Source organism: Pteropus alecto, unplaced genomic scaffold, assembly GCF_000325575.1.
Source record: "Pteropus alecto unplaced genomic scaffold, ASM32557v1 scaffold45, whole genome shotgun sequence".
NCBI classification, from domain to species: domain Eukaryota; kingdom Metazoa; phylum Chordata; class Mammalia; order Chiroptera; family Pteropodidae; genus Pteropus; species Pteropus alecto.
In genome coordinates, this window is record NW_006442491.1 from 36,394,353 (window position 1) to 36,411,808 (window position 17,456).

The 17,456-nt window shown below is 57.1% G+C and overlaps 1 pseudogene; it reads right to left on the reverse strand.

Annotated features, from left to right (window-relative positions):
- Positions 1–6,877: 6,877 nt before the first annotated feature.
- LOC112471280 lies at positions 6,878–6,996 on the reverse strand (annotated as a pseudogene).
- Positions 6,997–17,456: the final 10,460 nt, after the last annotated feature.

Genomic DNA, 17,456 nt, shown 5'->3' on the forward strand with positions numbered 1-17,456 from the left:
GCCAGGCACGTGACCCAGTTGCCAGTTGCGGTGGTTGGTCCAGGCACGTGAACCAAGCTAAGCCACTTAGAGCCTTTCCCTGGGATTTCTCTAATCTCAGCTCATGACATCAGGTGACTGTGACTGTGAGACTGGACTCACTGGCCTCAGGGAGCAGCCACTCTGACAGAAAAGAGCCAGGACGGTAGAACAGAAGGCAGCGACCCCATTTACTGGCCACCTCTCTGTGGCGCGCACCTTGCCCACGGTTCTCCTAGAGCATCTACCGGCATTGCGGCGGGACAAGTAGAACGTACTGCGGCTCCTGGAGGTTCAGGCGCTTGCCCAAGATCTCTCCTTGGTGGAGCCATGGTCGCGACACAGCAGGGTCTGCCAGGAAGCTCGGGGCCTCTGCGCTGGTCCGTGGTCCGTGTGCCCGCCTCCCCTCTTGGGGGCTCCCCAGCCTCAGAGCGTGTGTCACCCCAGGAGGGCAGAGGGAGTCCTTCGAGCATCACAGTGGGCAAAGATGGGCGCATGCCCGGCTGGGTGTGGGGTGTGCCACGGACCCCGTGCCAAGGTCTCAGATGCCTGCCTCCCCTCCCCCGCCCGCCCTCAGGGCGGATGCATTTGGGGCCACAATAGAAACTCCTCTTATGAGTACCTGGGAACAAAGGGCTGCCTTCATGAAAGAGGAAGTCCCTTTGCCCAGCTCTGAGCCCAGTTCCCCGTTAAACAAACAGCTGGGAAGCACACCCATTCCAAAAAAGCGGTCGGGGAAAAACCCTCCAGCCCCACTCGGGCGGCCGCGTGCCCGGGGCCAGGCAGAGGAGAAGGCCCCGGCGGCCCAGCGAACGGCCGGCCGGAGGCGCCGTGGGGCCGGAGTGCCAGCTCCCCGCTCCTCCAGCCAGGACAAAGCTGCGTGCGCTCGCGAGCGGGGCTTCCCGCCACAGGAGCGGGGCTGGGGGCTCTCCCGAGGCCAGGAAGGCCCCTCGTGCCAGGTTTCAGCAACATCAGGATGTGGAGAAAGCCCAGCTCACCACATCCCCTTGGCGAACTTTGACAGGAGACGCACCAGCTTTCAACGCCGCTCTGTTCTCCGTAAAAGGATTCCATTGTGGGCACGAACTCCCTGGCTCCGGAGCTGGTTCCGTGCCCCGGCCAGAGCCTCACGCCAGGGGGCCCGGGCTCATCTACCCGCTTCGTGGCGTTGGGAAGCATCCCCAGGGTCTTGCCCAAGAGCCCCGCGGAGGAAGTTTCCTCTTGCTCCCAGCCGTGGGGGGACAGAGCTGGCGGGAGGGCCCCGCCATCCTTCCTCTGGGCATTTGGGGCCCTGTGGTCCACGCTGTTGTCTGTCCCTGCCTTCCCCCGATATTCTCCATTTAAGCCCAAAGCACAGCCCAGCAAACTACTACCCTGGGGCCAAATCTGGCGCACGACCTGTTTTCTAAATAAAGTTTTATTGGAACAGCCATGCCCATCCATTTGCATGCTGCGTATGGCTGCTTTTACCCTATCGTAATGGCAGAGTCGGGTCATGGCAACAGAGACTATATGGCCTACAAAGCCTCGAATTTTTACGACCTGAATCCTTCAAAGAAAAATTCTGGCCCACAGATGGTAGGTTCAAGGGGAGCAATAGAGAATTTAACGTTCGGTGTTTTCAGTCTCTGGTTCAAAAGGCTGATTCAGTCAAATGCTACCCGAGCGTTACCGTACAGCGAGCTCTGAGCGGTCGCTGAGGATGCGGGGTGGACAAGGCAGGCAGGCCGCTGGCCCTCGAGGGGAGCAGAGGAGACCACCTGCTCTGTGTGCAGCCACTCTGGGTGTTAAAAAGGGAAGGGCCCTGTGCTGTGTGGCCCAGGCACGGGTCAGGGACGGCTCCCTGGTGGGGACAGTATGACAACCGAGACCTCGAGGATGAGCGGGAGTTACCAGGTCTGTGGGCTGGAGGAGAGAGCAAGGATGGAGAAGCCCATGGACCGAGGGCCAGCCTGGGTAAGGCAGGACAGAGCTCCCGCCCCCAGGGGCGGAGGGGGCCCCAGCAGGAGACAGGAGGGACGAGCTTCCCGAATGGGCAGCCTGCACAGGTCGGCGCCCCACCACGGCTGGCCTGCTGGGGCCTCCTCCTCCCTGTACAAAGCTCAGCCTCAATTCGGATCCGCAGGCCGGTTCTTCTGAAGTGGCTTCGTCTGCTCCGGCAGCCACTGGCCAGGTGCAGGAAGGCAAGTCTAATTTAAACTAATCAAAATGAAATGTTAACCGTTCAGATCTTCGGTCACACTGGCCATGTGACACTTGATGGCCTCTCGCGGCTGTCATGTTGCGCGGCTCAGACACTGCCCATCCGGTCGCCCAGGGAGCCCGTCCCCTGGACGGTGCCTGAAGGGAGACTCGGGCTTAATCCTCCATCACAGGGTCACCTTGTGAGGACCCATCTCTCAACCGGAAAAATAAGGAGTCTGGGCTCGGGGATGCGAGCTTATCCGTTCAGAAGCTGTATGATCTTGGGCAAGTTACAGAATTTCTCTGAATTTCACTTTTGCCTTCTGCAGAACAGGCAGAGCGTAGGTGCTCCGTCTGCACGGAAGGGATGATCATTTTGAATTTTGCAGGTGAGTGAAAAACAATGTAAAACCTTCACCTTGAGAATCCCTGTTAGGGAGGGGGCCGGGTCTGTGACAGCGAGGGCTACGGCGCTGTGGGGGAGGCGAGGCTCGGCTCGAGAGGTGGGTACGTGTGCCCTGCGGGGAGCGGGAACTCCTGGGGGGAAGCGCAGGGAGGGGACGGAGAGGTCCCTCCAGGCTGGGCACTACGGAGCAGGAGGCGAGGGAGCGGCTGGCCGGTGTGGCTGAAGGTCCTTCCAGAACAGGGATGTCTGAAGACCAGTTAGCAGCTGTTTGCAGGCCGAGCTGGAGGCCCATGTCCTGAGCCTGCCGCCACCGCCCCGTGAGTGTCTCAGGCGGGGTAGGAGGGAGTGGGGGGCAAGGCTTTTCCATCCGGCCCTTCACGGCCCTTCACCGTGTGGAAGGCGAAGCGCGGAGGCGGCAGGATCCATCCACCGTGTTGGCTCAGTGACCAGGGCTCAGTGTCAGAGCCCGAGGGACCCTGAGAAGGCCGGACGGACTGGAACCCACAGAATTCTTGGGGCAGCTTTGGACTTCCACAGGACAGGGAATGGGATCAGGGTCGTCGCAAGGCCTGGGAGGCCTGACGGACATGGGGGTCACACCAGACCCCGATGCGAGGGCAGGGGCCCAGCCTCCCGCTCCGTAGTGCAGAGCCCGAGCCCCGCGCTCTGGAGGTGTGGGCGGGGCGCCCGAACACCCATTGGCTGGGACTGCAGGTGAGTTCTTCATTCGTCTGTTTATTTATTCGTATGAATAATTGGGCAGGCCTGATGTGGTTGCGTGTGTCCAAAAACCCAATCCAATTTAAGGGGAAGAAAAAAGCATGAGCGACTTACATAACGGTCATGCAGAGGTCGGATCCAGTCTGGCCTTAGGGAAAGCTGGGTCCCCGGCTCCCAGAAGTGAAACAGGACCGAGTTCGCTCTCCTGTTGTTAGTCCTTCTTTTCCGTCTTCACAGGAGGCTGCCAGCAGCTCCAGGCCGACGCGAGCTTCCTGATTCCAGAACTGGGGGAACAGGGAGAGCTTTCCGGACGCCCCAGTGACAATCTGCTTGTGAGACGTTGGCTCTGACGGGGTCACGTGCTTATCCCTGAACCCACGGATTAGAATGGTCTCACTGCTTGTGTCCTGTGAGCTGAGCCAGAGAAATTAAGGACCAAAGTCAGGGAACCGAGGACCGTAGAGAGAGCTGATGGTTTGCTGGGCGTGGGACAAGCGATGGCTGCCCTCACTGGCTCACTCAATGCCCTGGGGCTGGCTCTGGGGTGCAGCAGAGGGCAGGCCGGGCCCGTGGCCCTCACGGAGCTCACATTCTAGCAGAAGGGTTGATCCTCGTCCCACTGGCCTTTGTCTGCTGTCCCTTCTGGCCTGAGTCCAGCCCAGAGAGAGGAGTGAAGTTAACTGTCCATTGTTATCGTGACACTTCCTGAGAGCAACAAAGGGCCTTTCACAGTGAGAACGACAAGCAAGTAGATGCGGGAGGACCTGGAAGTCACAGAATTTGGTTGTTGAGGTGCCAGATGGAAAATGCCCAACAGGTCATGTTTAGAGTTTGGAGCTAAAACAGACGGGCTCTGAAAAAATCCATATAAGGCCAGCGTTGCGAGCGCGCCTTTTGGAGTGAAGGGCACTGGGCTGGGTACGCAGGAACTGGAAACACATGGGGAGTTCTGGAAAAGTCATTGGACGGTGGGGCCAAGTTTTCTTCCAGGTTTCGCCTTCAGTCTGGCTGGATGCACTCCACTGGGGGCGGGGGGGGTGCCCTGGGGTGCCAGGAATCAGGCCTTGGGGTCTCATCCCTCTCCCTGCTACCAGGACCCCTTTCGGTGGAGAGCTCTAGGCAGAGGGAGGAGCGAGTGACGACCCCGGAGGGAGAGAACGTGGAAAAGCCGAGGAACGAAAAGCAAAGGCTGGAGCAGAGGTGGGGAGGGTGGGGGATGAGGGCTTGGCCAGGCTCGGGAGGAGCGAGGCGGCCAGGAGGAGCTCCGTCGTCATCCCGAGCGCCCAGGGCACCCCCGATGGGGTGAAGCCAGGCTGGCGTGGGGTCGGGAGGCCGTGCGAGTTTCCCGAGGCTGCTGCAGAAAACGAGCCCAAGCTGGGTGGCTTCAAACGAGATACGTATTCTCTCACGCTTCTGGAGGCTGGAATTCCAAAATCAGGGTGGCACCTGGGGCGTGCCCCCTCCGATGGCTCCGGGGAAGAACCCTTCCCGGCCTCTGTCAACTTCTGGTGGCTCCGGTCAGTCCTCGGTGTGCCTTGGTGTGCAGCTGCTCCTGTCTTCACGTGGCCTTCCGTGCGTGTCCCCACGCGTCCTGTCTGCCGAACACCAGTCATTGGGTATAGGGCCCGCCCTAACCCTGGTCGATCTCCTCTTACCTAATAACATCTGCAAAGACCTTATTTCCAGATAAGGTCACATTCGAGGTTCTGGGTGGACGTGTATTTTGCGGGGGACGCTACTTAGTTCACGGTGGTGGCCTGGTGACGATTTTTGCTTGGTACAAAGGACTCCAGGAGCATGAAGAATGGCTCGAAGGCCAGTGTGCAAGCAGGAGGCCAGCTTGGGGGCAGGAGAGAGGTGGGGAAACCTAGGCTAGGGTGGGTCTGCTGGTCTTGAGGGTAGTGGGTGGAGTCAGAAGGTGGCTGTGACCCTAACTCAGCAGGACTTGGGGATGCATAGGATGTGGGCAGAGTGGAGGCGACACTTTAAGATATGCTCCAGTTTTCTGGGTGCCTTGTCAGCTCACTTATCAGTGAACCCTATTTGGTGAGGCTTCACATAGCATATGGAAAAAAAAAAATTCCAAAGGCAGAGGACAGCTGGGGCATGTTTCCATCCCACGAGATTTACCCACAAGCTGCAGGAGGTCTCTGGGGACGCCTCAAAACCCGGCTCGGCATGGAAGCAACACGCAGAAGCCGCTGACGGCCCAGCCAGAGGATCAGTCACCTTCCCAGGGAGCTTGTTCTTCAGCGAGGGAATTGCTGGTGACGTGACCGAATGCAGCGTCTGCGATCCTGGGGCTGGGTGACAAATCCACCTCCTCCTCCTCCTGACGTCCGAGGACACAGCCTGACACAAGGGCCAGGGGTAGGTGTTCAGAGTCTGCGTTTCTGACCCGAAACACTGGGAAGGGCTCCCAGCGTTTCTCCCTCGCCTCGCAGTCCCTCTCGGGGGCTCCTGCTTCCACACACGTAAAGAACGTGGACCCCGGGGCCAAGCTACCCGAAGAGTCTGCTGGTTTCCTGTGGCTGCCGTACCGAACTAACACGAACTTGGTGGCTTCAAAACGACAGAAATGTCGCGGTCTGGAGGCCAGAAGCCTGAAGCCTGAAGCCAGTGACCTTGGGCTGAAGCCAAGGTGTCGGCAGGGCCGCCCTCCCTGAGGCCCCGGGGGAGGGTCCTTCCTGCCTCTTCCTTGAGTTGCGTCTTCAGCTGCCCCAGTCACATCTGCAAAGGTCACCTTTATAGGTTCCAGAGATCAGGTCCTCATCGTCTTCGAAGGGGCCTTGACTCTGACTGCCGCAGACGCCTTAATTTGCAGTCGGCGTGGACAAGTTCCTTCCCTCTCTGTGCCTCAATTTCCTCATGTAAATACCGAGAAACTCTGTTTTTAAAAAAACCCCAACCTCGAGCTGGCCACAGAGTCATTCAAGTAAAGACGTTTCCCAAGCTCCCTCGCAGCTTGACGCGACCATGCGGGGCGTCAGCAGAAGTTCGTGTGTGTAATTTCTGGGCAGCGTCCTCCTTCCCTTTCCTCATTGCTGTGGGTGGGAAGTTTGACGTGATGGCTGGAGAGCTGGAGCAGCCATCTTGAACCATGAGGCGAATTTGGGAGTGGAGGCCGCCGCTTCACAGGTTCTTAGAGGATTGAATGAGGGGCACGTGGAGAACGGCCTGGCACATGTACGTGCTCCATGATTCTCCCCCCCTGCCCCGCACCCCTTGTCCTTCCCGCCCCTCCTTCCTCCTTCCCCTCCCCCGCTCCCTCCCTCCTCCTCCTCATTGTCTTCACTCTTTGGTTCTGAGTCTGAGGCTCCTGGCTGCAGAGACATCCTTGGCTGTGGCTTTCAGCCCTCTGACCTCTGGTGTTGGGGATCTTTGCGGGGTGCGTCCACATGTGCCACCCCCACAGCTCACCTTTATAGACTTTTATTTATTTATTTGTTTGTTTGTTTGTTTATTTTTTTTTAGGCGAGGCAGCCCTTGGTTGACCTCACAGATTGCAAGGACCTCGACAGCTTACAATCCCTTATATTTTATTTTTCACGCCTACAGCCCCTGGTCTTCCTAGGTGGTCTCCCATCCAAGTACTAGCCAGGCCTGACCCTGCTTAGCTTCTGAGACCAGACAGGATCGGGCTTGTTCAGGGTGGCGTGGACGTAAACAGACTTTCAACCAACGATGAAACAAAGCACTGTGCTGGGCACTTGGCATGCCTCGTCTCCAAACTTTATAGCAGTTATTTTGTACATTTGACATGTCAACCTTAAATGATAATTTTGTAAATTATCATTCTGCCAGAGATTGTGTTATCTCTATGAACGTGGTAGCCTTGGTTCCTGGTGCGTCAGGTGGGGAGGCCGAGGGCTCCGCGTCTGGGCACAGCGATGTGTCCTCTTCTCTATCAGAGATCTTCTCTCCTCCAACAAGTGTACTTTTCTTTATTTCAACACAGTACAACACAGATTTATTGGGAGAAAATTCAGAATGTGGGCGCAGACAATCGGAGCAGACTTGTCCACCTAAGCGGTCAGTTCGCTGCTGCCAGTCTATGAGCGTCTGTGGCTTACGCGTCCTCCAGTGCCAGGCTCCCTGCTGCTCGCTTTCTGTGTCCTCTCGTGGTGGAAGGGGCGGGCACACTCAGGAGGGCTCCACCCTCGTGAGCTTAGCACCCCAAAAGGCCCCGCCTTCTGATACTGTCTCATTGGGGATTAGAATTGCAACATGAATTTAGGGGGTGCAGTCAGTCAGCTCATAGCAAGTTCCATTCAAGGACCCCTTGTGCCATCCTTTGTAGCCACAGCCACTTCCCACCCCTGGCAGCCAGCCTCTGGTCTCCTCTTCTGTAATTTTGTCATTTCAAGAATGCTTTACAAATGGAATGATATGGTCAGAATCTTGGAGACTTTTCTTTCCCTCCGCAGAATGCCCTTGACTATTCTCCACGGAGTGTGTGAGGGTTGTGTTCGGCTCGGTGGGTAGTTCGCAGTGTGTCTCACTAACTCACCCCCTCCCTCAGGCCACTTCCTTTCCATTTAAAAGTTATTTTAAGTGATGTGGTGACAAATATCCTCGCAGCCGAGTCTGTGCTTATGTGAAGATTGACTTCTGCGGGCAGATGCCTCGCACTGGACCTGCCAGGTCCCGCATGTCTTAAAAGCATCTTGCCTACTTGCCCGGTAAGAGCAGCCTCCTGGGTGTCCCCCTGCCACCTGGCGAGGGAGACTGCGGGTGCCCGCACCCTTGCCCCCATTCTGGAGGAGGCTGCTCCTGCACCCCTAAGCTCATCTCGGGCTGGGGCTGCTGAGCGCGGACAGGACAGGGCAGGGCAGGACGAGGGCGGAGAAGCCGCCAGGACGCAGCGAGGGGCTCGTGGTCAGAGAGAGAGGTGCGGGCGCAGGTGGGAGCGCCCCAGTGTGATGAGAAGCGGCACGGCCGCTGTACTGACAGGACACGGAGGAGGGGGACCCTTCGACCCCCTGTGCCCTCCCAGGCTCTTGGCGGGCGCTCTTTTCCTGTTTAAACGAGGTCACCCTGAGCGGGGTGGGAACAGCACGCTCTCCCCTTTCTACCCCGCGTGGTGACCGTCTGCCTCCTCCCCGCGCCTCAGCTTCTGGGAGAGTAGAGAACCCTTTTTCCTCCCTCCCAGCTGGCACCAGCCGCACACCCCCACTCCAGCCTCGGGGCTCCACCTGGCAGCGTCCTCCCCGCAGAGGTCCCCGACTCAGCCCTCGCCTCTTGCAGGAACCCCGACTCCCCTTCTCAGCGGGGCCTCCCTCACCACCCCGCAGCACCCCTAGTCCGCTTTCTCCGCTCGATTTTCCCGTTCGCGTTCATCACCATTCACGAGCTATCCGTGTCGTGTGTTTACATATTTTTGTTTGTTTTCCCCCATTTCTGCTGTCTTGTTCCTTGCGGTGCTGAGAACAGTGCCTGGAAGCACTCAAGACATCTGTTGAATGGATGGATGAATGAACGAATGAATGAGTAAAGGAATTGATGAGCAAACGAATGAATGAATTGAAGATGAAACAAGGAAGGAAGGAAGAAATGAAGGGAAGGAGGGAGGAAGAACGAACTCCCTCCAGCGTGGGGAAACCCGGGCCGGTGCGCAGGGGCAGCGTCCCCGCCACGGACAGAGGGAGCTGAGGTCCGCTGCCGTCCGCCGCCTCGCTCCAGCCACTGCCGCCTGGTCTTCAGTTTTTCAGAATTGAGTGAAAAACCTCAATTTTCATGACCATAACCGGTTGAAGTTGACAATATCTGACCATCTTTAACCTACAGAAATGGTAATTCCATGTGATTCAAACTTCCTATACAATTCCTCCCGATTTAAATTGTTGCCAACAAATGTACAACGTCATTAACAACAGCAAACACGTTGCTTGGGCCAGAGTGACCCATCCTTGAGCGGGGTGCTCCCAGGGCCACCAGCCTGCAAGGCTTGTGCAGGTGGACAGCTTCTAGTTGCCAGCCCCCAAGGCAAAGCAGCCGGCCCTGCCTGGGTCCGTGGGACCGGGAAGGTGGTTTAGCAGAGAGGGGCTGGGCCGGCTGACAGTGACAGGTTGGGGAGAAGTGAGAAGTGGGGTGAATCTAGCTGCAGACCCTGCAAGAAGCCTCTTCTCAGCGAGGGGCTTGTGTGCCCCGGGGTCTCGGGGAGCTGCAGGAGGCGGCATCACCTTTGCTGGGCCTAGACTGAGCCCCTTCTCGCCCCTGGGGTGTGATTTCGTCAGGTGGCAGGAGCGTGTCAGCTCGGTGCTGCGTGTGATCAGATGCACAGATGCTGGAAACCGAGAAAGGTGCTAAAGAGGCTCCAGGGCAGTTGGGGGTGGGGCGGGGGAGTCGGGAGACGCAGCTTCAGGAAGTGCGGCAAGCCCGGTACCCCGGACAGCCAGGGCGCCTTGGCGGGATGGGAAGGGTGAGGCCAGGCATGGCCGTCCCCTCCTGGCCTCGTGAAGGGGACATGCCAGCCAGGGCCCAGCCCGGGGGTTCAGCCTGTGCACCAGCTGCACCTGGGGGGTTCCCCCCTCCCCCCTGCCAAGCACCCATCTCCTCTGGGTTGGGCACAGGCCCCAGGTATGGGCAGTTCCCTGGGCCTTCGTTGGCTCACGGCCGCATTCAGTGCTGAGCACGCATGCGGGGACATCTACGGCGGCTCTGGGTGCCGGTACCCGGCAAGGCCCCTGTGCTCCCGCTTCCGCATCCAGTGGGCCCGGGGGAGTAAGTTCGTCTGCAACGCAGCGTTGGGCGTTGCAGGAGCCCTGCTCCCCAGCCCAGCATCCGCCCGCTGTGGGTTCCTCTAGGCCCTCCCTGGCTGTCTGCAAACACACCGTCTCCTCCTCTCCCCCTAGACCTGAAGGTCTCTCAACAACGACCTGGGCCCCCTCCCTAGACATCAGAGAGGGGGTGTGCTGCTCCAGGCTAGGGGGAAGGATTTGACTTTCTCAGGGTGCTTGCGGGGGGGTGGGAGTAGGAGCTGTTCTTCTCTCTTCATAAAAGGAAAGATCAGGTGTCATACTAAACAGGTGGAAGATTTCTCCCTGCCACGCGTCCATAGCTGTTTGGACCGGCACCTTTTCGTGTTGACAACAGCTTCTCCACTCTTAATCCATTCCCCGTTTAGGAAGATAAAGTGCAGCTCGCCGCCAGCGTTGAATTACCATCGCGGTGGCAACGCTACGTTTTCTAGGATTTGACATTTTCAGATGTTGATTACCATCGCGGTGGCAATGCTGTGTTTTCTAGGATTTGACAATTTCAGCGATGGAGAATTACTATATTTTATAAGTGAAAATACCACTACTAAAAACAGAATGCCATAAATAGGATGATGTCATTTGTCTCTAAAGATTATCGATATCCTAGAGCGCTGCGAAAATAAATACCCTGGCGAGTATTCTCAGGGCAAACAGGAAATGGGTAAAAATGATCGAGTTAACATTTATTGGGTGCCTCTATATGCCGGGCACCCGTCTGAACTTTAAGAGTATTGAGTCAGTGAAGCCTCACGACACCGTATGAGGTAGGGACCATCCCGACCTCCTGTTTGCAGTGTAGGAAATTCAGGCACAGAGAGGCTATGTAAGGAGCCCAAAGACACACAGCTAGAAAGAGGAGGAGCCTGGCACCTCAGCGGAGGGCTCCAGGTCCTGCCGTCTCAACCTCCATGCCGTGTTGCTCTGTTGGTAAAGCGAGGGCAGGGACCATGCCTGCGTCCTCAGCGTGGGGTCCTCAGCCTCTGGCTTGGACTAGAGGTTCAGCATCTACGTGTGGGATGGGTGGGTGGATGGATGAATGGATGGATGGATGGACGGATGGAGACATTTTTACCACAGTACGGTAGAGGACGCCTACTTCTGTGAGGGGCTGCTAGGCTGTCTGGGCTGCTTTTTGTTGTCATTCATGTTTGGCAGATGCTTAGCTCTCGGTGCCTGGAAGTTGCTCAGGAAATGTCCCCGAGTGAACGAATGAGTGAGGAAGCGGGTGAGGAGAGAGCGGGTGACGACGAAAGAGACCGAGCGCCGACCGTGCGTCTGCTCAGGCCATCTTGCCTTCCCGGGGTCTGTTTCTTTCCTCGTTGGCTTCTGTTGGTTTTGTCCTGAATCCAGACCCTGGCTTTGCTTCTCCGTTTGCCTTCTGAGTCAGCACCGGGGGGTCAGGGTGTCGAGACACCTGGGTGACCTCAGGACATCCCTGGGAGCTCCGGGTTGTCCTAGAAGCAGAGCACAGTGGCTCCTGGAGAAGCAGCGGCCGTGTATCCTGAACTTGAGGCGGGACGAGCGGCACGTGCCACGCTCAAGGGCACGCCCGTGTTTGTTCTGTGCGTTCTCAGGACGGGGCGCTGTGTGCACACTCTGCATTACTGCAGGCATAATGTGCCCCCCATTCCTCGCATCCGGCCAGGTTACCGGCCCGAGAGGCCTGGCTTTGAGCCCTCCCCACACCTGGGGCGAGTTCGTCCCAAAGTGTCCTGTGAGCTCAGTGTCCTCATCTGTGAAATACAGGTCACAACTGGACCTTTTTTTTTTTTTTTTGCAAGATGATTCTGGTCGAATGATAAGGCAATAAAGCTGGAAGCTCAGGGCGAGGCCTGCGGGGACCTTAGTAAGTGGGGGGACACTGGTCCCTTCACGTGTCTGGGCATCGATTCACTTACGGTAGTGTCTGCAGGAGCCACGCAACAGAAGAGAGAAGGGTCATACTTGTCCACCCTCATCTTTGTGCTTGCTTTACTTTTTTTAAAGAAATGTGTCATCTAATGAGAAGAGGCAGGATGGGGTGACTCGGCGTTAGTTCTGGAGATTTCTCATATTAGTCGATCTTTTACTTTAGGTTCTTTCCTGCAGAAATTCTCCAGCCAGAGCAGGCGTAGCCAAAGCCAGCACGGCTGTGGGAAGAGACGCTGCCCTTGGAAGGACTCGGGGACCCAGACTCCTGTCTGGGGCCACGGGGAGAAGGTCTGCTTCGGGTGAGTGCACAGATTGTCCTGGGGTGTGCTCAGCATGGGTTCTGGTGTTTTCCATCAAGGAAGAGGAATTTTGCTTTTTGGGGGGATGTGGTTAAGTGGCCTGAAGGGGCCAGGCCTGGAGTTACCCATCCCCCCCAAGAACCATTTCTACCTGCTTCTTTCTCCAACCTCTGGCAACACCTCCAGTGCCCGGCATCAGGAAACTAATAACAAGGGTGTCATCCATTCATCCATCCCAACCTTCATTTATGGTGTTTACTATCGAATAAGCGGGAAGATTACAAACTGTGCCTGAAAACAAAGAAAACCCTCCTGGTTTTACCACTTTGCTTAAATCAGCTAAATCTGTTTGCATTTCCAAAAGCGGTGTGTAGCTGGAGGCATCGGGTTGTAGCAGGGACTTGGGAAACAGAAGCCGTGTTATCACCAGGGGGTGTTTGATGGGGCCATTAGCAACGAAGGGGCAGGTACCACCCTCAGCCTTCACCTGGGGGCCAGAGGCTTGGTCCTGTCGGGTCCAGAAGGAGTCAGTGTGCTGGTGGGAAGTATTGCCGGGGACCAAGGTGTCCCAGGAAACGGTCAGGTGAGGAAATGTCCGCCAGGAATGGCTGAGAGACACTGCCCCTTTCTGAGCAGGAGACTGAGGGTGGAGCCGGTCCGCGGGGGGCGGCCCACCGTAACCCCTTGTCCTGCCCCTGTCCCACGCCAGCCAGCGGACTGGCTTCCACCTGCTGACTCAGCCTTTCTTTGTTCGAGCACTTTCCATGGTTATTCCGAGTCAAATCTGTCATTCTTGGGGCAGGGAGGCTGAAGTCTGGGAGTTAACGCCTCAGCTGGTGACAGACAGGAGTGCTGTGGGAATCCAGTGTCCCCAGCAGCATTAAATTTTGTCACTCAGGTGGTAGCTGGCTTCTCTCACACCCCACCAGGTGATCTTGGGTCTCACCTCCCAGCTAATCCCTTACATTCAAATTCTTGCCTCAAGGTCTTCTAGAAGCTCCGCTCTGTCTGCTTCTGCCACTTAGGCAAGGAAGACAGACCATAAAACTGACGCTGTGACTTAGCCCAGAAAGAAGCAAACACCCTCATTTGGGATTATTTGCCTGTAGGGGACTTTTCTGCAAAGCAGGAAGCTTAGAGGAATTCAGACATCTTTATCAAGTGCTTCCTTCTTACGAGGGGCTGAGATGCAGTGCTGAGGCCAGAAAGGCCCGGTCTCTCTCTCGCAGTTCATGGTCTGTGGGTGACTCCAAAGCCATGGTGCAGAGGGAGGGAAGGGACCGGTGTCCCAGACAGGGGGCCAGCCGTGCTGAGGGGCTGTGTGCCGGGGGGGCCAGCCGTGCCGGTGCATAGCTAGCCCATGAGGCGGGGTGGCGGGAGGTGAGAAGCAGGGAGGCGAGGTCCAGGGGGGCAGCCTGAGAGGTGCTGTCTGTAGCTGTTGGAGGACTTTGCCTTGGGAGCTGTAAGGGCAGTGACGGGCTTTAGCAGGCCCGGCCGACAGAACCCGGTTTACGTTCTGAAGAGCTCACTGCGGCTGCTGTAGGAGCCGGCCGGAGTTTATCTAACGATCCCTCCTACCCCCTGCCCTTCTCTCCCTCCCACTGGACCCTCTGCTCGGGACCAGGGGCAGGAAGCCTGGGATTTGCCACAACGGAAGTGACAGTTCCACGTGAGCCAGCCCGCTGCACGCCGGTTCTCGAGTCTCGTCTTGCCGGGCACTTCGCCGTTTCCAGAAGCGTTTTACCGCAGCACGAATGAGTGGGGCTCGGTGCGGCCTTGTGTAACAGGTGGGCTTCTCTCTGGCTGGAAAAAGGGCCCCCGTCGGAGGACCAGCCCCTGAGAATCCCTCCTGGATCGGATAAACAGACTTCGGCGAATGGGAGGTTCGCGGTGGTGCCCAGCTCTGCGGTTTGGACTGGTCCTACAAGCGAAGGGGAAAAAGAAGGGGGAGCCCAGCCCGAGACACGAAGGCAGTGTGGGGGACAGGGCAGGCAGCGGGCCACTCACAGGCCCGCTCCGTTACCACAGCCTTGCCGACTACTGCCAGCCCACCCGGCGGGACGCCACGTTTGCAGGCGAGTAGACCATCCTGTTGATTCACTAACCTTCCTTCTTGAGGGGCCTCCTTTGGAAGTAAAGGGGGCGGGAAGGAAGGCCAGTGGGAGATTTTGTAGACAGCTTGTGGGGGAATAAGCTGTCCTTCACGTTTAATGATATGGCTCAGAAACTGTAAAGCCTTTTCTTATTTGGTCATTTGATGGTTCTGAACTGAACGAGGCACATTTTCTTGCCCAGTGGCCCGTGGCCACGATCTATAAGAAATCAGGCTGAGGGTCCATGCTGTGGGCTTGTGAGGGGGCCGTGGAACCACACAGACACCCCACTGAGGCATTTTTTAGGACATCTATTGTTTAGATGGACAGAGAACAGGGTCACCTGCAGTTGGTCTACGCAGGTCTCAGGGTTGCTGGCTCTGGGCTGGGAGCCCCGCTGTCCTCACGGGCTTCCTCCCTCCAGCAGGCTAGCCGGGGCTTGCCCTCACGGCGGTCACAGAGGTCGAGAAAGGGAGCAGACGCGCACAAAGCCTATGGAGAATCAGCTTGAAAGCGGCACACCATTTCTCCCGGCCCACGGGAGAGCTCGCCCCTCCTTCCCCGCTTAGGAGGTTGAGAGAGGGTCGGAGAGGAGGGGCAGCCGTCTCGTGCAGGAGTGGAAGCCGAGGGAATCACAGACAAGGCCGGCCAGCTTGGGTTCCTGAAACTACCGCCCATCTTTGAAGTTCTCACGATGGGAGAAGAATAAGCCCTTATCATTTAGGCCGCTCTTCGGCATGATGCTCTTAATCGCAGCCCGAAGCTCTCCTGATCAATACACCAGGGTCCCCTAGACACTCTTGCCAAAGTCTCTGAGTGTGCGAGGCCATGGGCCAGGGAGTGAGGACCCCAGTCCTAGTGTCGGGCCTCCTTGTGGATCCTGAAGCGGGGCTGCTTGCTCTTGACACCCTGCAGGGTTTGGAGGATGATGCTCCGGGTCTTATTCCAGAGCCTCCTCTCTCCGGGATCCTGGCGTGTGGCTAGGGCAGGGTTTCTGTTTCTCTTTCGTGGCACCATTGACATTTTGGGCAAATGTTTCCTTGTCGTGGGGCTGTCCTGTGCATGTAGGATGTTCCGCAGTGTCCCTGGCCTCTACCCACGCAATGCCAGGACCACCCTGTCCCCAAGTCGAGGACCGCTGGTTGGAGGATAATCTGGAGACAGATTCGAAGGTTATCCACCCAAGTCCCGCGTCTCCCTCTTTCCTGTCATACCCGTTTCTTTACGTGTCAGGATTGTCGTGCCTAAATTCTCACAGTCAGGGCGCAGTGACACAGGACTCTCTCGCAAATGGAGGACCCTCTGCAGATGGCCTCGCCGTTTGCCGGAGATGCTAGAGAGAAGTCCGAATGCCCCCGGACCGAGCCGGGACCTTGCCAAAGCACTCAGCTCGTTTCTTCCAGGTGTTCTCGGACGGAAATGGGGCCATAGCTCGAAGGCTGGTTGATACCCATGGACCTGGCCCCGAACCGCCACGGAGAGCAGGTTGGACCTTTTAGAAATAAGAAAATGTCTCCTTACAAGAATGCGAGCACTCCTAGATTTGGGATGAGTAAGGTGGGAAGGACGGAGGCCGAGCTTTTGGTGGCGTGCATTTCCAGCACCCGAGTGGGCCCCGAGGATAAACAGTGTTCGGAAAACCTCATTGCAAGGAAACGGCCCCGGATGAGGGGTGGCCGGCAGCCAGCACCCCCCGCCCCGCCACCCCCCCGCAACCTCAGAGGCCCGTGCACCAGCCCAGGCTCTCGACAGGGAGGCCGGGGTGTCGAGTTTTGTCTAACATCTTGGAATGATTCATTTATTCCTCTGCTCTCAATAAAACCCACCGGCCTCGCGAGAACCTTTCAGTCACCACTCTGTTTTGTGTAAAATAAATTGAATCCATTGGCGTCTGATTCATCTCCACCAAATGCAGCAAAAATAGTGTTTTGTGAGGAGTACTTGCTGTCCATTAAGCAAGGAAAGGCTTCTCCTTAAAAAAAAAAAACGCCTTCTGCGCTCTGAAAACAGGAAGTCGCATCGGCCAAAAGCAAGTGAGTCCCGAGCTGGCTGGGTCGACTCCAGACCCCGCCCCTACACCCACCTGTGGGCACCCGCCCAGCCGCCCAGCCTCCGCTCCAGCTCTGGCCACTGGCAGGTGATTAAGCCTCTGTCAGCGCAGCCTTCCTTTTTGGCCCAGCCTTACTGGTGCCAACAATATCCCTCTTCTTACTCGGGGAGAAGTTTCTGTCTGACCCCTCGTCTCTCCTCTTGGCTCCCTCTGTTAATCCTCAGAGTCGGAGCAAAACTCCGAATGTGTTTTTTCCGCAGATAAATTGAAAAAAGGAGGCAGGTGCCAGAGGTTTCCAGCCGGCACTCGATATTCTTTCCTCCCGGCTTAGGGGTGAAAAGGAGCACTGTTTTATGACTCTTAGGATGCGGTCTCGCCCCAAGAAGCTCCTTGAAACTTACTTAACTGCAGGCGAACAGAAATTCTATGCGACCTGCGTCAGATAAAGGAGGAATTTATCGGGTCCTGTCGTTGAAAAGGCGTGTGGTTTCGGGCGCAGCTGGATCCAGGAACCAAAAGATGCCAGCAGCGGTCACTGTCTGGGTCTCAATCTTGCCTTCGTCTCTGGACTTCATTCTGAGGCAGATTGTCCCCGCCAGGGGGGCAGAGGCTGCAGGTCATCACTGCGGAAACTCCAAGGAAAATGGATCTGGAGCAGGCAAAACTGACACGTGTTGGTCTCCACCCAGCTGACAGGTGTCCGTGCGACTGCTTGTATTAAAAAAAAAAAAGTTATCTTTATATTTTCTGGTCCTTCCCAAACGTTCAACAGGATCATGAGCCGAGTTAGGGATGATTTGGTCACAAACAACAGATACCCTCTCAAACTCGCGTAAGCACAAAACCATCTTTTTAAAGACTTTGAGGGGAGTCAGGTGGGCAGTGAGGCTGGCCCTGGAGGGGTGAAGGAGGAAATCGGGCGTCTACTAAAGATCAGCATGGCGCCCTGTAGGCGCCCCCCATGACCTCTGCTTGTCCCTGGGGTTGGCTTCCTCCTTCCTCCCCAGCAGATGT